The sequence below is a fragment of the Pipra filicauda genome, unplaced genomic scaffold (assembly GCF_003945595.2).
Source record: "Pipra filicauda isolate LSUMZ 115617 unplaced genomic scaffold, ASM394559v2 scaffold17_size4572894_pilon, whole genome shotgun sequence".
Lineage (NCBI taxonomy): Eukaryota > Metazoa > Chordata > Aves > Passeriformes > Pipridae > Pipra > Pipra filicauda.
In genome coordinates this window covers 3,280,620-3,296,018 of record NW_024104287.1, presented here as the reverse complement: position 1 = coordinate 3,296,018, position 15,399 = coordinate 3,280,620, and positions in this window count along the sequence as shown.

Here is a 15,399-nt window from a genome sequence, read left to right as displayed (position 1 = left end):
ATCATGGAAATGCCACTTCTGATATTTTGAATACACATACAGAGTAATAAATTCTGATTAATAATTTGGACAGGAAAATAATCACTCTCCATGGAAACAGTTCACACATTCTGCAAGTCCAGATGATTATTTTTTTTCCCCTTCCCTATTCATTTCTGTGGTGGACAGCGGTCAAACATCACAAGCTTAAAAAAACCAAAATAGTAGCAGTGATATAATCTAACATCTCATACACAGAAAAACTCCATCAAACAAATGCAGATAAATCAACTGGTAAGCAACAAACCTGACATTAAAAAAACTAAGGATTTCTGCTCCTTATTCATTCAAGTTGCATTTAATAAAATCATCCTCCTGCTTCTGTGCAGGGAGAAACATGTAAGATTGTCATCTCAGGTCTGCATGTCATACTGGGAGTTTTTAATTCTAAACGGATGTCATTTCTAGCACACACACACAAGAGAGATTGCATACTTACTGCTTGTAGCCAACCTGTGGCAAAGTGTAAACAAAATCCAAACCAGCAGGGAAGAAGCAAAGCCCTCCAGGTCTCATCTGTGCACTCTTGCGATGGTCATTAGCTGCCTTTCCAGTGGGAGCAGTTGGGCAGCTTCTCTGATTGTCAGCTCCAGAAATGCAAATTTGGAGGTGGGTGTTATTTGGAGAGTGGAGTTGAAGAGCTCAGGCAGCATTTGTCAGAGCACTTTGTAGCAAATAACTCTCGATGTTTAAGTTCTGGAATAAACCCCATTTTTCACTAGGTGTTCCCACAGCATCTTCCCCTCCAAAGAAACCCACTGCCTTGAATGAATAGAGAGCAACAATGCTACATTGCTTCTGCTTTTGGGAGAGATTGGTAATAGGAGGCCAAAGATTTGAGAGGGAAGGCATCCCTCATGGCAGAAATAACTTGTATAATGTATAGTGAGTTTTTGTTTGCATAGATAGTGTTCAATCCTTACCTTGGCTGCGACAATCACTGTCAACTCAAGATCAAGTTGCAACTATATTTATGTTAAACATTAAGAAAATAAACCTAGTTGAATTTTTTTCCTAAACTACCAGTTGTAATAGTCTTAGATGTATTTTTTTTTTATAATAGTGTTTCTTTATATATAAATGTTGCCACCATTTGTGAGCGATATGAGTAGCTGCTGGGAATTCCAGTACTGTGTAGAGGTTTTATAGCTCCCTTCATATCCTTGCGAAGAGCCTCTGCCATCTTGTGAGAGACTTCAAGGACTTTAGCTATGTTCAAATAAACTCGTGGACTGGCCTGATAATTTTTTTCTTGTTTGTTTTTAAATGAAAATGTTGCTGTTGACTGACTCTAAATCTCTCTCTGTGAGATAAGAACAAAGATGGTTCTTTGAAATACTGTGCTGCACATTTCTATGAAGTGGTCAAGGTTTCAGTGCTTGATCTGACAAGAACTCTTTGAAGACAACAGTCGGCTCCTCTTTGGCAGTGTTTCTTACCACAAGATGACAAACTGAAAATAAATTATTATTAACATATTAAGAAGAAAAGTTGATTCTTTATATCTGAGACCCATCAACAATGTCCTGAAATACCTAATGTTGATGCAGAACTGTGTTGGAATTCTGTGCAAGGTTTGGGATTATGTTACAGTAAAGAGGCAAGGATGTAATGCATTATGTGTATCTAAAATGTTAAGCACTGCTAATACTGAGTGTTTGAGAGGGAGTGCAGGTCAGGTAGTCCACCATATATGGTGGTCTTACATTGCTGTATCTCCCTTTAAACAATGCTTTTTTTTTTCCCTTGGTCTTTTTCAATATTCTTAAATTATTATGTGTTGTTTTTGCCAATGCTAGAGTTTTTGTGGTTTTTTGGCAATAGTATCTTCATGAGTGTTTAACCTCCAATACATGGTTGGAAGGATTAGCACACTGATACCCCTACACTGCCAGCCCTCATTCGAATAATGTGGTGTTTTGGGCTTTTGCTGTATGAATCGATACAGTCAAAGTAACTGCCCTGGGAAACAGTCAAGAAGTGGGTAGCTAGGCACTTATAATCCATGGTATTGTAATTGCTATTTCTGGATTTTGATGACCTAGGCTGGAACTTTAGTCATTTAAAGAAGAATGTTTAAGAGCTGACAGGCCAGTTAAGATATGATAATGTCATTGATTTCAACAGATTTAATGTAGCTGGAAGGTATTAAATCAAATTCAAGAGTTTTCTTGAATGTCAGTTGTATAGATAAGTGGCGTGCATACGATATTAACAGAATCCAAATAGCTAATGGAATTGTTTTATGTGTACATAAATTTTTTTCCCCCTCTAAAATTACACTAGCTAACAAACTTTTGTAAGCTGGCATGGAAACATGTTTATGATGTTTAGTTGCACCATGTTTGATGCTTTTACAGTGCAATACTTGTATTCTCTGAATTAAACCAAAGGTAATTTTTTTTCATGCTCTCTACTGTAGTGCATGACAGTCTTTTCTACATTTGTAATAGATATAAAACGAGCCAGATCATACATCCTGTTTTTACCTAAATCATGTATAAGAAGTCTTTTGTCCAAAATGTAGTATAAACTAAATTGCATTATATTAACCTTTACAAGTGTATTTTCCTAAGCATAGTTATGATTAAATAAACTTTATTAAGGAACGTGCAGCTTCTATCTTCTACTTATTAATGGCTACGGAAGCCGTTTGTAACCAGAGGCAGGAGCAGTGCAAGCAACATTGGCAGAACTGAAGACCTCCAACCAGCCAGGTGGGTGTGGGGGAGCCAGTACAGAGATGCCAGGTGCGTGCACACGGAGACTTGGCTGCAGACAGGGACAGTGGCTCCAGAAATACATTGGTTTTCCATTTCAGCGTACTGTTCGTACTGTTTTCATTTCAGTGAGGGCAGGGCACAAGGTGGGAGTTGCGTGCATACGGATGAGATTCATATGGAATGCTGAACCTGTTTGTGATTTTGGAGGATGGGCCCAACAGGCATGAAAGGCAATATTCCCTGCCACGTGAGAAGGGATGCAACTTGATGGAAGCCGAGGAATTTAAATTTGAGTTTCAGAGGTAATGAGGTGCCAATATCTTCTGCATTCCAGAAGGATTTCTGGTGCAGTCTCACTTGGTGAATTAGCAGTAGATTTATAAAAGTTAGTGTCACCCATCATCCCTATGGCTGCAGTACTGTCTATATAGACACTGAAAATGTCTTGAGAGCTGTGGAGCCTGGGATAACCTGCAAGGGTGACATTTCATCTGTCTGCCAGCCTGGCCATTTTAGAAAACCTGAGCTAGATGCTAACCTACTTGTGGGGCTTGATCATTCTTACCTCCTCCTAGCACAGAACAATTCCTAAGGGATTAAGGCAAACAACATTTGATGAACTTAAGGGGATACTTGTGTATGCAGCTGCTGCAGCTTTGAATGGTTCGGGATGCTCCTAGAACATAAGAAATGAGCTTTAGGCTTCTCTGTTATAACGTTTTCTCATAAGCCATGCCTCTCTCCCACCCTATGACATCTTAGTGGTTTCCAAGCCATACAGTTACTAGTTAAGCAGCAAAGAGCAGGGTGCACCACTACCACAGGACATACCCTTGGGCGGGGGCTGTCAGTATTCAGATAAGGGGTGGGTTTGGGGTTACTCCCCTTAGAAGTTTTGTAGGCAACGTGTGCAATTTATGGTGAGGACAGGGAACAGGAGCGATACCTGAGCCTGCCCATGGACCACAAGGGAGATGTAAGAGCATGGTAAAGAGATGGCAGGGTTTGGATAGGCACTTGTGTGCCTCTGCCTGTGCTGTGTAAGTTAATGATTTCAGACTGGATCAATAGAGGAGGTCCTGCCCTTTGCACCACCAGCCAGTGCTGCCCCTCACCCCCAGGAAGGCGTTTTGGTGACAAACTAGCTGAAACCAGAGAACACAAGTGGGTTGGCAACCTGAGAAATCATTTTCCCTTACACCTGCAGTCAGGTCATCCTTATCTTTGACTAGTTCCTTGCACTAGTTCCTTGGCAGAAAACCTGCTAGTTTTTTCCTGATAGAAAACCAGGATAAAACCTGCTAGGCTGAAAAGTCAGCTAAGAATCTGCTTTGTGCTAAGTTGTTTTTTAACAGAACTGGGTAGCTAAGCACAAATGCATGGCTCTGCAGTATCTCCAGGCCAGCAGGAGATCCTCCCACACACTGAGATGCCCAAAAGGTGAGTTGGCTTGAGTGGAGGATGACTTAGCTTCCCCATGGCTTGTATGGGGACAGAGCGAGCTCATGTCTTAATTCAGCTGCCTTATTCAGGCCTTAATGCTCTGAAGGAGCCAAAATGCTAGGTTCCTGATTTTGATTTGGTGGTTGTCTTTTGTTTTTAAAGCTTAGCCATGCTGACATAATTGGCTTTACCACTGTTCATATACAATATAAACTATGTGTAGGAAAAGGTAAATCTAAAAGGACAGGACAGGATCCTTCTCTCACCCACGTTGTATTTTTAAGCTTGGTAAAATGAGTTCTCTGCATCTCCCTCCTTTGCTGGAAGCACTGGACCTGCAGCAACACAGTGTTGTAGCTCTGACACCCTTGGGCTCAAACCACATGGCCAAACCCATCCTTTGCCCACAGGCTAGTCCAAGGAGCCTTCATGGTCTCCTTTAGCCCTATACAGGTCAGAATATTCAAGCTGCTGTCATCTGCAGCTGAGGCTGTGCTGGAGGTGAGGGGGACAGATGATGTTTGTTGCTGGGCTTGCTTCCATCATAAGCAGCCAAAAGAAAGTTGCAGCAAAAAATTGAGTGGGAGGATGGTGACTGGTCCCTTGGTGGGGATGCCAGGGACAAGGATGTTGGCAGTGCCTGCAGTGGTTGCAGAGTGCCAGGGGCTTTTCCTGTTGCTGTGCTGGGGGTCATATGCTCCTCCAGTCTTCCCAAAAGGTACTAAGCAGACACTGAGTCTGATTAGAGCTGGCCAGAATAACCCTGATGGTTTGAGGGCTTTTTGCTTTCCTTCTTTCTTTTTGTCCTCTTCCTTGATTTGGTGCTGCCTGGTAAGGCTGGACTGGGGACCTGAGGCACAGAATAATTCAAAAATGTGGTATAGCCACACCATGGCATGCAATAGGTGACATGGGATGTTACCACGACTCATCCCCAACAGTAGACAGTCAGAAACTCCACCTGGTGCTTCAGGAGGCTGCTATCTGATCTGCGCAGACACAACTCTCCCAGCAGAAGAACCACTGGGATGTGTCAGTGCACTGCCAGGGCATGGGCGGCCCACCATCAAGTTTCTGTTCCAGCATGTCATATTGGGCAACCCCCAGCAGTTTAGCTGCAAGATCAGCGAAGACAGTTGCTGCTGAGGGGAGTTTGTGGGCAATTGCAAGCTGTGTGGTTCACTAGGCTCTCAGCCCAATGGGCCTCTCCTCACATTACAGGCTATTTTGAGAGTGTTAACAGTGGGTAAAATTTCAAATTTTGTATGGGACTTGTTCAGCTCTTGCCATGAAAAGCAGCAACCATTTTTGTAGGCTGGGAGTCCCCCACCATGACCAGCTCTGAAAAAGGAATAGCCAGTGGGTGGGAAAAGAACCTGTGGGTTTTTTTTTTTTTTTTGGGGGGGGGGTGTGAGCTGGTACCACATCAGATGCATGCCAAAGAAAACCAACCCACAGGCTCCCACTCATGGCAGTACATCCGTGCTTTCAGTGTGGCAGGAAGATGCAACCCTCCCTTTAATGACAAAGTCAGCTTTCAGAAGGATTTGGACTATTCCCTTTCACAAAAACTTCTGCTGATGTGTTGCCCCACATGATGATATTGTTGATGTACTGTGGGTATTCTGGACCTTCACCCTATTCCAGTGCAGTCTTGATTGGTCCATGGCAGATGGTAGGGCTGTGTTCCCACCTCTGGGGCAGCCAATTCCAAGTGCACTGGACACCTCTCCAGGTGAAAGCAAGCTGTGGCCTGCACTCTGCCACTAAAGAGACTGAGAAAAATGCATTAGCGATACCACTTGTGGCTGTCTTTGACTCCAGCTGGCACTGAAGTTCCAGCATGTCCGGAACGCCAGCACTCAGTGGCAATGTGACTTTATTTAGACAAGGATAATCTACTGTTAATCTTCATTCTCCATTGGCTACATATCCCACTGGGGATATCAAAGGGTTGGGGTCAGGGTTGAGCAGAAGTGACTGGCTGCAGATGTACATGATCCTCTGATGTGACAGCGCACTGGCAGCCAGGTGACCAGGGGAGAAAGCCAGCCAGGTAAGGACAATCCAGGAGCCCTGTGGGTGCCGGTCTCCACTTTAACCCCCTACAATGGTCAGATCTGAGTAGCATTTCAATATTCCCTTTTAAAGATGAACAACAAAGAATAGCTGTCCCAGGGCTGTCATCATCACCTTCTGCAGAAGGGATGACCGTCAGACTCAGCTTCATGGAGCAGCATCAAGTCCTCTCAGCAACCTGAGACCTGCAGAGCTACATCTGCTGTCAGAAGGTCTGTCCGGCTGGAGACCTCTGACATGAGTGGTGCAGTGACTCCAGGACCTACTGGGGAAGATGGTGACTTCTACTGGAGGTGGTGACTTTCTACTGAGGCCTTGTAGATATCATACTTCAGACAAGTTTGCATTTTTGAATGTTACAAGGAAAAAAATACAAAGCTGTCAGTGGTAATGTTTGCAAGGGAGAAAAAAGAAAGCAGTAATCTGAGAGAAATCATTTTCTTGATGAATTTCATGCATGTAACCAAAACACTTCTGGCTTTCTTTAAAAAAAAAGAAAAGAAAAAAAAAGGAAGCAGAATAAAAAAAGAGCAGAGAAAAATTATGAGGAATAAAGTTATACAGCTTGGACTTCTACTCTTGAAAACCTCAACCCCTGTGGTTAATCTGTAGTTATTTCCACTTGTAAATGCCTCTAAGGTGTGTATTCATTTATGTGCATGTGGAGCTAGCCAGTGATTATTTGCAGCACATGAATCTGATATTTAAACCTGTAGCTGTTGCTTTTCCAAGGTGGTAAGCCTCCATCTGCTCACATTAGGAAGTTCTAATTCCCATCAATTTTTCAGCACATTTGGAAATCAGGCCCTTGATTTAAAAAGGTATTCTGCTGTGTAGTCTTACATCTTTGCTCTGATACTAAAATAGGTACATGAAATACACTAGCATTATAACAGTCAAATTGAATGCTCTATAAAACCTTTAGTTTAGAATAACCACTAAAGGAAAAATAAAAAGGCAATTGATGGAGTGATTACAAAATCCTTGCAAACTTCTTCTATGCTTATCAGATTATTAGCTCTTTTTAATTAGATCACAGAACAAATTCACTCATACTGTTAACTTGATTCATACAGGCCTGTTGATTTCAAAGGGAACCCACCAGCATATATTAACTGAAATGTGAATACTCATTTCTATGATGTTTATAATATTAGAGTTTCATTCTTTACCATATTAACAAAATTAACCTTTTGGCTATTTATTTTTTCTTATAGACACCTCATCTACACTTTTAATAACATCATATACAGTTTATAGCAATGTGGATCATTGGCTGCTAGAGCACTGTAGAAGGTTCTTGGGTCATCACTAAGCATTCACATTTCCCAGGGCACCAATCCCTTGCCTGGAATTCCTAACTACAACTTTGTGGCTCCAGTAAAGGGAGAAACTGCTCACACACCATAACCCATAATTGCAGCTGGTTCCTACTCCCCTGTCCAGAAAACATAGGTGCTTTGATCCCAAATCAAAATATAGGGAGGGTAGAGTCAGGCTCAAGGCGAGTCTAGAAAGAACAAATAATTTTTTTATTCTTTATTTTGCAGATAAGGTGAAAAGTTGATTGCACAGACTGTATAAAAGGCAGTAGAAAGATCAGGCATTCTGACTTTCAAGCTGAGATTTGTCAATTTTAAGGCTGCTTTCTTAAGGTTGGACACCAAACCTAATCAATTGGAAAATATGGAGATAGTTTGGGAATATTATCAACAATGCTGTCACAGTGCTTTTTAGCCTAAAAGGTCTGACCGTCCCGATTAGGGTGATTATGGGAGATGGGAGTAATCATATCGTGCCTTTTGCACACAATTCCTTCCCAAGAGGAAGCAACGCTCGCAAATCTATACCAGCAACTGTGCCAGGCAGTCACAGGGCAGGGATTATACATTTCTGCTACATTTGCGCAGCTGAAGATGTTTCTGTGGAGCTCATTTGAGTCAATGCTCCCCTCAGACGTGAGACCCTGCCGTCAGTCTCCAGCAAGGCAGCGCCAATAATGCTCTGCAAGAATGAAGTCAGTGTGTACACAGGGGCCATGGAGCCTGAGGAAAGCCGGCAGCTGTTGGGAGATATTTTTTTTTCTGTGTAATTCTGCTGACGTTGTTTTGTTCCAGTCTGTTATTTCAGCGGTGGAACTCCAGTGGTCCGTGACGAGGCTTTTCCTGCTCAGAGTTTCTTACAGCGCTGAGGGACGAACCCGGTGGCGGGGAGGGAGCGCCACCCGCAGCCTGTGCTTATTCTGGATTATAGCAGGAAGTTGGGTGATGTGACAAGAGAGCAACACGAGAAAATTCCAGCTGCTAAAAAAAAATAAAAAAATCAAGTGCTGCTTCTCCCTTTGGCTGGCAGGCATTGACAGTAACAAATATATCTCCAGGAGGGGAAATGATATTTTATCAGAGGATCTAAAAAGCTGCAAGTGCATGCAGTCACCTGTGTTTGAGCATGGGAAAGAAGCACTGAAAAAAGTCAGATAAAAAGGATTATATTGCTATATTGCATAAAGCAGTATGTAGACAGGTTTTGCTGCACAGGATTTGCACCTTAGTGAGTAAGAATATCAGACTTTTTTTCGTGCATTGCAGTTGCTGATCAGCAATAAATGTGTGCCTGCTGTTTTGATCTACTAAGCCACCCAAATACCTCAGAAGGAAAGAGACTGCAGATGGTGTGGTCACTGGTCAAGCATTTGCAGAGTCCTTTCAGGTCATCCTTATCAGTATACCCTGTGATTTTCTGGGGGGAAAGTGCGTCTAAAAAGTGCTTAAAGCGCAGCTTCTCTGAAGAGTTCATGTGCTCCCCTTTTCCCTGTTTTGGGGGCAGGGTTGCTGCGCTCCCAGCCTTCAGAAGTCATGCAGCCTTGCTGTTGGAAAATCGTCAGCTAAGGCATCAGACAATGAGACTGGGGGCTTTGTGTGACCAAGGAAACCCTTACTAGAAGAACCTTTAACTTCAGGGCAAAAAATCTCCAGTCTTGCTCTAACATTGTCCATTCACAGCTTATTAAGTTGTTTATGCCTACATGAAGTCAATTTTAGATCACTAGGAAACCAGATTGATGGTGTTTCAGCATGTCTTTCTCAAGGGATAAGGGAGGTTGAAAGTTATCAGTCATCTCTGTGGGTACCACAGTGATAGTCGCTTTTCTGTCCCTGTTAAGCTCTTCAGCTCCATGGGAATGCCTATGCTGATGTAATGGAGAAACCAGCCCATGCCTGTTTGTCTTAGGTGCAGTAGCTCCCAAATTACAGCTTGCTTTCCATGCCAAACTACAAAGCAGTGGTCATAAATTGTCCCCGGAACCATTTGAAAAATATGGAAATGTGACAACTAGCAGCTGTTTGGCCTGAGAATTTTTTAGGACTGTTATTGCTGTACTAACTTAAAATATTCCAGAGGAACAGATTGGAAACTGCCAAAGCTTTTGAGAGTGCTTAAATTGTTCACAGTCATTTTCAAATCGACTTTAAAGAACAGGGACCGTTGCATGCTCAGGTCCATGCCAGTCCAGTTCATAAAGGCAAAAAGAGATCGTTGGTGTTTCTTCAACAATGGCTACTGAGAATTGCTGCTGGACTGCTCACCCAGCTTTTGGTTTGAGGGTCCTTTCTTCCATATGTTAAAGCAAACCAGCTGGCAGACAAACGAGATCCAGACATAAAGTTTCTGTACAGACTGAGCAGTTGCTACTGGGCTGTGACAGACATCTTGGTTATCAAGATCACCAAACCTACACTTTGAGCACTGGTTCTGCTGATTTAGAGTGCCATCACTCCTCCAAACTCTGGCAGCTCTGGAAACACTTGATGCCTATGCAGATTGTACTTAGCAGCCACTGAACTGTGGCAGTAACTGAAGGATTGGGATCACATAACTTTTAAGCAAGCCATGTGTGTAGATACAACTTGCAGAGTCTTTGCAGGTTCCCACCCAAGGACTGAACTGAAGCCAAGCTCATCATACTTCTGCTGCCCATCTGGATTCACAAAGAGCTTGATTCTGAGGGTGGCTAAATCCACCCAGCTCCTTAGAGAAACCCACTTGCTTGCAATGTCTTTGGAAACTGATTTATTTCTGTCAGTGTCTAAGGATCCACAGATTTGAAAGTTTTCAGAGATATTCTGATGCTACTCAAATGTTATTACTGATATAAAAGTCCTGCATATGTCAGAAATATTGTGACAAACATATTTAGAATAGTGTAACTCCTGGAAGATGTGTATATAATGCAAATAGATGTGAAAAATCTGTTATTTGATTTGACTTATACATGAATCTAGAGTTTGCAAAAGAATTTGAATTTATCAGGCTTTGCTTTCAATGGTGACAAGGCATTTATTCATATTTTTCTTGACTGGCATGGAGTTTCTCATGTCTGGCACAGGTTACAAAGCTCAGTAATAAGGGATTTGACATTTGAATGCAGGCAGTTGCATTAGAAGGTGTATGGGACAAGACAGCAGAGCTTGCCTGGGAATTTCTTCATCTTCAGGACAAATCCCACTAATGTTGACAGGAAACTGCATCTGATTTCAACTACAGCAATATCAAGGCAAGTTTCAGGTCCTTAATGTAATATTACAGTAGTTGTCAAGCACACCCATGTTTTACTGACACAGAAATGTTAACAGCAAATACTCTTTTTGCACGATATCCATAGGGCATTGAAGTGATAGATTGAAGGAATGCAATTTGTTCTCTTCAAACACAAAGCTGATTTGAGACATGATTTGACAATAATGTTGAAATAACTCTACTGAGGGGAAGTACCTTGATTTACCTCAGGAAGATCCAGTAATTTTAGGTAAGAAAACACACCTAAAGCTTTAAAGTAAGGGTCAGGTATTAATAGTGAGGCCAGTAGAAAACTGAAAATATATGAGAATCTTTGCTGGGTTTCTCCATTCCTTGATGGCCTCAGATCAGATGTGTATCTGTTTCAGCACTGTGTTCTTCAATAATAGAAGTATTTGGGCTCTTTTCTATCCTTGAATTTTTAAAGGAGGTCAAACAAAAGGACCCGATATATTTTGTTCCTGATATTTAGCACTTCTGGAATCTTCTTCTGACACAGATCCACTGCCTTCACAAGAGCTATGCTAGCAGAAGATGGGTCTCGAGGTCCTCCGCTTGTTCCAATGAATGAGAGAGGTAAGCATTAAGAGCAGGAGGCTTTAGTGATCAAACTCTGAAACTCAGGAAGAGTGGGGTCAAGGATTCCCTTTTGTTGCTGTAGACCTCACTCAGGAAGTTACACAAACACACCAAATCTTCTTAGGACGTATGCAGGTGAGAAGTATATGGTTCATGGGAATGCCCATGTGGTTGTATGAGTACAGGGGAAGGAAAGAAGGGCAACTGCAGTGACAGCAAGGGAAGGTCAACATCACAGTGACCAAGTCAGGAGAAGAATGAAAATTGATCTCAAAGGTCATTCTAAAATCAAGATGTACAAACTTCATTACCTCTTGCTGTCATTATGAAAAGGCTGGTCCCCTAACCAACATTTTTTTTTTTATGTCAGTTTTGTTCAGGCCTTTATAATGAGTGAGGGAAGAGGTTGCCTTTAAAATGTCTTTGGCTAATCAACATGGTTGGCAGAAAATAACTTTTTGAAGAGCTGAAGATGTTTCTGGAAACCTCAGAGATTTAACTGAGGCCGTTTGTAATTGAATTCATATTACTGTGCAGTGGAGCTCTGCAACAACCTAGATTAAAATGAGTTCTCTCAGTAGAGGCTGGCATTGAGATGGATCCTATGGATATTAGCATAATGAAGACTTTCAGATAAACATTCCCTTAGTTTGAAACACAGCAGTGAAATGGCTTTGGATTAAAAGAAGCAAAGTAGTGTTAATGTTGCCTGGTGTTTGCTGGAGAATCCCGAAAAATTTGCTCTTTTGGCAATTAAGTCTAATTCTCAGTAATGCCTTTACTGAAAAGCAAGTAATATATGAAACCATTAATGGATTGGCAAATTAATAAAAAAACAGGATTGATTTAAACTCAACTGGCTTGCCCTTTTAAATGTCAGAACCAAAGAAATCAAGAGCAGAAAACACCATCAAGTAAAACAAAGATCAGAAAAGCTACCCTCCCACACATGCACTCCTCCCCCCCTCCCCCCTTCAGGCCCAATTAACTATGATTTTCCTGAAGTAATAGCATTTTCAGATGGGAGACTGCCTAATATTAATTGCTAATGGAATTAAGTGACTAGTCATCAGAGAAATGCTCATGCGGAGAAAAGGCAACGCTCATATAGAGATGTCACTAAGCAATTTAACTCTTGAGGCGAGACTTCTTTGGATAATTTTAATAAAAGATCGGACTGTGAGTAGGTACTTGAGTTAATCTCTGGGAACACAACTTCAAACTCAGTTTTAGCACAGTAGCAGAAAAAATGGAGCACACCTCACTTCTGCTCACATCCCTTCCCATCTTCTTTGCCCTCAAGCTTAACAGAAAGAATTAAAATCCCCATGAAGTCACCAATAGCCTATAATCTCATTTTTAGGTGAATAGCTCCTCTACTTCCTATGGCAGAACTAGAGACATTTGGTTGGGTGTTTTTACACAAATCTGCTCTTTCTCTCGTTCTGTTGTAATTCTAGTCTCCTGAATCCTATGTTACAGAATCTTCATTCAAAGGTTTCTATGCCTTTTTTTCAAACATTAGGCAGCAAAGCCTGGAGATGCACTGACAATTCAGGCAAAAATTGCCCCTATTTTACGCAAAAGTCTACACCAGTAGGCAATGTAATTCAATTTAAACTAAGTATTTACAGCACAGATCCTGAGACTTGTGACTTCTGTGTCCCAATTCTAATTAAAAAAAACCAACCACCAAACCCTGTATTTTCTAAATAGTGCTGTTCCCACCCAAGGGTATAGCAATGTAAGTATAAATTCCTGGGTCCATCCTTCAGCCACCACTCCAGGGTCTGGGGATCTTCTGTTGGTCCCCTGACATAGCCCCAGGCAAGGTCTCTTGCCTCAGTGTGAGCTTGCAGGGTACATTTCCTTTGCTGCTGGTAAGGGCTGAATTCCAGTGAAATGCCTCTGGGCCAGCTGAAGTTAAGCAAACATTTTTGTAGGGTCACCTTGCTTTGCAGTCCATGGGTGTGACTCATCTCCTACATGGGAGCTGAGGGCATGAGCTGACCTCATTTGAAAACAGACACCTCTCTCTCTCCAGACAGCTCTCTTCAGGCAAAGTGTCCTGCTTTTTCCTTGGGCTTCTCTAACCCGATGATCTTCTCTGTCAGCTTCTACATTTCCTGTGGTCTCTAATGTCTCTCTCACCGCTATCACTACAGTGATGTGGCACTAAAGATATCACCAAAACTCAGAACACTGTTTAAGAAGAAGGAGGACAGAGGAAAAGGAATGTTTTCTTTTGAAAAAAAAAATCTGTTTTTGACCTCCTATATCTACCAGTGAATGAAAACAATGGGGAAAAGAACTCTGGTCAGCTTCAACACTTGGTTTCAACTCTTGAGCCTGTCATTCGGTGGCAGTTCTGGAATGTCTTACAGAGAAAAGGTTTTTAAACGAGAACTGTCTTTCAGCTCCCCTAGAAATTATTTTGGGCTTATTTTGATACTATCAAACCTAGAGTGGCCTTGGATACCTTGATTAATTTTCCTCTAAAGGAAAAAATACAACAATATATTAAAAAAAAGAGACAGAGTAACAAAAGCCTTTGGTGTGACCAAAAACATCTCCTGAAGATGGGCAGCAAAAAAGAGAAGTTTTGCCCAGCTTTAGGAGTGATGACAGCCCTTGAAGAGCTGAGCACTGCACTGTTTCCTTTCCTGTTTGTGCTTGTAGGGAAGCAGAAGAGCAGACAGAAAAGGCAAGGAACTGCTAAAGGACCTGACTGGGACGAGAGGAGGAACCTACAGTGGAATTCACAATGGAGCATGGACTTGCTGTTACTAAGGTAGGAAATAAATGCAGGCATCCTGTCTGCTACAGCCAACCCTCATGGTAGGTGAGAGATGGCAGCACCTTCCACCTTGGTTTCTGCATCAGCACATCAAAGAGCAATCACACAGCTGAGGAGGAAACTGAGAGAAAGGCCAGTGTCTCCAATTTCTTGAGATGGAGGCCTTTCAAAGGCCTTTAAAAAGTTTCCAGAAGAGGACCAGTGGAAATTCTCCTTGCTGCCATATGAGCAGCTGGCAGCTTCAGCAGGAAGGAGAGAAAATCTGGAGGTTTGTCAAGATTTTTTTTTTGACTGAAAACACTGGTTTTACAGAAAAATGCATGTGGAAATGTGGTTGACCCTCCCCATTGCATCTTGCTTTCTCCAGTAAGTACCACTCTGTTGTGCCCTGTAAACCCTCTGTAATTCATCTGATATCCATACAAATGTGATGCAGATGTACTTTACTTAGTGTTACCTGCTGTGTCGGGGAAAAGCCAATTAAAAATGGTGATGCTGAGGACAGAATGCTAGTCCTTGCAACAGTATTTGTGTTTTAAGAGTTGTTTTTCCCCCTTTTCCTTCCAGATACTTCTGACATTCTCAGCCATTCTGACATTCTCAGGATTCCCTTGTGCTTCAGGCAGGAAGGAGGAGTTGTGCAAGCCCGCAGGCATCACTAGGTGGTGCAAGTAGTCCGCAAGCTCCAGCGCTGCTCTTCCAGCCTGAGGAAATACCAGCTTCTAGTTCCCGGCTGTGGGCTGGACAACTCGGGGTGAGGACGACAAGCCCGATTCATTTTGCAGAAGCCCAAGCAGGCAAAGCCGAACTGGTTTGAGTTAGAATGAGAATGAAACTAGCATTGCTGTGTGCCCTTGAACCACTCATGCCTTATAGTACAGATATATTTTGAATAGGGAAGAAAGTTTCTGCAGGGTAAATTTTTCTCATGCTGAAATAGTGTTTAAAGAAACACTTTTGGTTTGTTTAAGGATTTAGGCACCTGATAACAGAAAGGTGAGCAATGCAGTTGCAAAACCAGTTCATTGGCCAGCAAAACTGTCTTGTATTCTATTAATTAAGCATCTGGTAGATCATCAATTCAGCATCATAATTAGAGACAGGTTAGCAAGAGAGTTTGGTTGTTAGGTATGTAAATGAAGTGTCTGATAATTCTAAATG